This window comes from Hylaeus volcanicus, chromosome 9, assembly GCF_026283585.1.
Source record: "Hylaeus volcanicus isolate JK05 chromosome 9, UHH_iyHylVolc1.0_haploid, whole genome shotgun sequence".
NCBI lineage: Eukaryota > Metazoa > Arthropoda > Insecta > Hymenoptera > Colletidae > Hylaeus > Hylaeus volcanicus.
The window spans coordinates 1554108-1559404 of record NC_071984.1 but is presented as its reverse complement, the minus strand read 5'-3'; positions in this window follow the sequence as shown (position 1 = coordinate 1559404).

Sequence of the window (5297 nt, the reverse complement as noted above, 5' to 3'; positions counted from 1 at the left end):
GTCCAACGTTATTCGGTAATTATAAATTTCTGTTTTCCCGGAAACTCTCGTCGTCCATCACGTCGGGCTAACGTTTCCGATTCGTTTCCTTTTTCGAAAGCCTTAAAAACTCCAGACGTTCGAGCAACTCTCCCGCGCCTTTTATTGTGAAATTTATGGGACGCGGTTACGTAGGCGAACAGAAGCTGGTTGTTACGCGGTTTACGACTCTTCAGAAAAAAAAAGAGAGGGGGAAAAAAATAGGAAAACGAAATACAGGAAAGCCAATTATCGATACTGCTGACTATCGAATAAATGGGGGAGCGAGTAACGCACGATAGATAGGGGAAGGCATTTCGCGCTGACGAATACAATTTTTAAAGCGATCGAAACACGCGAAACCAGCCGACGAAACACCAATTAACCACGGCTGCGAAACCATCGGTCCCTTGAAATTTCTACTCGCACAGAACCGGCCGATATTAAATCATTCCAACGTATATCATTTTCCGTTATCGTAGGCACAAATCGTGTTGGCTTTTACGACTCTAAAATTTCACGTCGCGCACAACGTTCTGTAAGGATAAATTTATCGGTGAGTACAGTTTTTTAGGTGTTTGAAAAGCGAAGCGACTGAAAGTGCGATGCTCTGTAGTAGCTTAAATCTTATTTTTCTTCTTCGTACCGGGTCGGGTTGTTACAGCAAAGTAAATGGACGAATATCTCTACCATAAATGCACTGGAACCATACCCCCCAACTATTTTGTTGTGAAACTTTTACCATCATGTACCCGACATTTTTTCCGATTAAAACGAGACCAAACGCGACGCAATTCGCAACATGTTTACTGGGAACAACTTGTTACTTATGATATATCGTCGTAGTTATGTCCGGAACATCTTTACAGACCTAATGTTTGTTTAATTACCTTGGAAAAGCTACATCTCGATAAGGGACACTCGGTAGATCGCGACTGTGTTCGCGCCATCGGCGCTGGTATCTGAACGTCGACGCCGACAGTTCGTGCAAGCATAATGGAGTTGATTTCGCGCGAAACGAAACAGACGTCAAGCAGCTGCGGGCTATTAAAACTCTGAATACCCGTGATTAATACCCGCTTTTTTGATCGCGCAAACGGAGCATTGCGTTTTATGCAAATTCGCGCATTATTCGTTACGCCCGTTGGTAATGCTCCTTTTACCTGGCTCGTTGTATCGCGGGAACAATTTCCCATGCATTAATTTCGCGGCAAGCATTCGAGGGTTTTTAGTTACACGCGCGCCCCGCCGGGTCCGCAATGAAAATATTCCCGTGGGAATCGTGTATCCACGTTCGACGCGACCGGATACGTCGACCGGGTGATTTTATAGGACAGTTGCGCGAGCTTCAGATCTGGAACGGGACGAGCAAAGTTCAATTTTAAGTAACGCGGAGTCCCGGCAGCGAGCCGCCGTTCGACCGGCCCGAATGAATCATTTATCGTAACTTTTAAAGGAAGGATCAGAAAACGGGAAAAGATTAATCGAAACGCGGACGGTAAGACTGATTCCTTCCTGCACGCGATCCACCGAGATTGGAAAAGTTTCCGCTTTTACCACAACGCTGGTTAGTTGCGCGAATGTCGACGTAACCTTTTTACACGGAAATAACGACTTCTTTCGTTCCATCCGCGCTAGCGGGAAAGAGGCGTGAAGGGCCCGAAGAAGACTGGTTTCGCCGATCTCGGAAACTGAATTTTGTCTAGTGGCACAGGAAGGAAAGGCAACCGTTGCATCCGCCACTGCATCATTAATTTTTGATCCAATGAACTACATTAACGAACGCAAGGTGTATAACCAGTTTGCCTCACAAATGAATTCACCGCATCGGATTCGCTCAGCAACTTAGCGAACGCCAACGTAAATCTCTCTCTCTCTCTCTCCACAGCTCTCTCTCTCCACATCTCTCTCTCTCCACATCTCTCTCTCTCTCCACATCTCTCTCTCTCTCTCTCTCTCTCTCCGCATCTCTCTCTCTCCGCATCTCTCTCTCTCCACATGTTTCTGTCTCTCTCTCCACATCTCTCTGTCTCTCTCTCCACATCTCTCTGTCTCTCTCTCCACATCTCTCTCTCTCTCTCTCTCTCTCTCTCTCTCTCTCTCTCTCTCTCTCTCTCTCTCTCTCTCTCTCTCTCTCTCTCTCTCTCCACATATCTCTCTCTCTCTCTCTCTCTCTTTCTCTCTCCACATCTCTCTCTCTCTCTATTCGTAAGGAATGTTTGGTCTAGCGCGAGAGGTAAACAGGAGCGTTCGATCGGCGCGCGTGCATGACGAAATGATCGACGAGAAAAACGTTGTTCGCGTTATCAGCTGCGCGGTTCCACGAAATTATGAGTGGACGATCGCCGATGGGAACAGGAAGGAAGATTGCTAGCGGCGAGTAGGTAGAGGACTCGTGGCTCGATAAAGGAAGAAATAATATCTCCCACCTCCGGCTAGTCGATAAGCATCATTTCCAGCCAGCGGATGGGAAATTGGATTGTCTCCTTTCATACATTTTACTCCTATTACCAGAGAGTACGCTGATACGGTCTGATTCAACTTGACACTTACGATTAGAGCCACGGAAACTTCTGTCCGTTTCTTTTATACCCCTCGGAGATTTTACCGACGTCCAATTCCCTTCCTGCATAGCTTGCCGCTCCTTCGCTCTCTGTTTTTCACCAAATTATGAGATAAACAAGCGTTCGGAGGTTGAATCGCTTGATTGGTACTTTTTTTCTCCCCCTCCCCCCGTTTGATAGCACAGGTCAACAAACCAGCTTGATTGTTGCAACGCAACGGTTCGTGTTTGAGGAAGCTAACTTTCAGAGTTTTATTGATTTTTCCGGATATTCGGCGTTTCAAAACGTTCGAATCATTCGTCGGGAAATTACGAAAAACCGAATAGTATCTCCGCGGTATTTTTCAAGTTGATTTTAGGCAAAATTTTAGGTAAATCTCTTCTATTCTCTTCTCGTGTATTCCGACCACCTTCCGTTTCAGTTTTATCAATTAATTAACGGCCAGCGTTAGGCGTTGCTCTCCTATTCTATTTCAAGTTTCAGAAGCAGAAGTTGTTTGACCGTAGCGACTAAAACTACTGCATAATGAATTACATCCACTCGTAACTCTGATTTGCACGTAAATGTTGGATATGACCAGGTCGGCTGGTACGTGCGATAGACGACGGACTCTCGTCGCGTATTGTTTAAGTGCTGTTTCCGTAGCCGCTCGACGTTAACAATGTTTGCTTCGTTTCGCACAAATTTCATTATCTCGCGATAATAATCTACCCTGCCTGCGTGCATACACGAATAAAATATCGATTCGATTCGTTTCGGCGCAACCTCGGATGTATCGAGTTTCAAGGGTCGCTTTTAAACAATGAAAAGGAATCTATTCATTTTAAGGGTGAAAATAAATGCAAGAACCTAGCGAAAAAAAACGTCGACGTATTCTATGGTCCCGAGCCTTTGGTTCGACCGAGCCGAAGAAAATGGCTGGGCGTAGGTGGGGGACAGGGATCGTTAGGGCGCGAGAAAATAGATGGAATGGAAAGTTGAAGCGTCTGATAAACGAGGGGGCATTCGAAACGATACGTGGCATGCATTCTTTGCTTTGCTCTATTTCTATCTCCGCTCCCTGTGTGCTTTCCCTAAGCTTGTCCGAAGGGTGTCCCGCGGCGGTATTCGCGAACGATAAAAAGCTCGGAACTTTTGGAGCTCGCGAACAATCGTTTTTCCGGTTGCTTCGGGGCAACTTTCGGAGCCGTGAGATTCTCACGCGAAGTCACGTAGACCGAGGAGAGAGCCGCATTCACGACCGTGCGTTCATACCGCATTTTCTTGCGTCTGCTTGAAACGAGCCGCAAGTTTGGAACTGTTGGGGATCGCTGCTAGGAGAGGGACTCTTGACCGAGAAACTTCGCCGTTCTGGCTTCCTATGTGGCCAAGAAACTCGCGTTTCAACCGCGGATTCAGAATTTTTAATGACGCGCCCATTGTTCTGCTCGTTGGGAATTTCACGGGATCGGATCGATGGTATCTTTGGCTAAATAGAAAAGTTACGAGCTACGAGTTTACGAGATGCGACGAACTGAAAGTTGGGATATTTAACCAGTTAAGAACGTTCGACGTGCGTGCTTGTAATTGCTTGATTCGAACTCCGAGCAGATCTTTCGAAACTAAATCCCGCAGTTGCGGGATAGCTTTTCAGATTCCGATATTTCGTCTGGTCTGTTCGCAAGATTACTTTGAAATTAATTCGACGGTTGAAAAAAAGAAACGGCATTGTCGCGATTGTACCGCGTATATCCGTGGAAAACGGGACAATGCATCGAGTAAGACAAAACATGAAAATATCAAAGAACGTTCCCAAGAGCTCGCGAATCGCGATTCGCTCGGGAATAAAGCTAGTAGAAAGAGGAAGGAAATGTAGCCGTGAATCGACAACGAAACAGTTTTCACTCGTCCCGTTCGCAATTACTATTACTATGGCAGCGTGAAAAGAACCAGCTTAAGCGCGTATTTCAATTGGTTTTCACCGAAAGAAACTCACGGAAAGCTGTTTACTGTTACGCGAGAAAGGAAAAGAGTATTGATACCGCCGGTGCCGAGTGCGGAGCACGGGCGGGGGGGACGAAGCGTTTTTCACATTGGCGAAAATCGCAAACAAATAGCCGGCATTCAGCATGCACGGCTTTGGAAATGATCTACGCGTTTTAAATGCCTTTGACAGAGCTGAAAGGACCTCGAGTTTCCAATGGACCTCGATTAGAATCACCGTGAACTGAATTTCGCAATGGGTTTTATCGAGGCCCGATCGCCATCAATTAAAATAGCTCGCCGATTTCCCAATTTCCCGACACTTTTCATTATTTCTCGCCGAAACAAACGCCCGTTCCCCGATACCTACGTATCAACGCCCGCCCGCGACGAGTATTCCCAGAATTAATTAAAAATCCCCGACGCAACGCCATCTTGTTTATCTGCCTCTCGTACTTCGTTTCTGTTCCGTCGCTTCTCTCTCTTCGATTTATTTATTGTACGAGTAGCTACTACTTGAATGTACGCGATCCATAGAGGGTGTTCCAAAAATGTTGGGAGTTGTTGGAAGAGGTGGTTCAGGGGACGATTTGAAACAAGTTTTTCCTTTGCGGAAATATTGCGCGAGGTTTCGTTAACGAGATATTAACGGAAAACAGACGGACGCAGTAGTATAGGCTACGCTTTAGTCGGACGCAGTAGTATAGACTACGCGCCAGACTGCCACAGTAGTATAGTATAGGCTACGCGCCA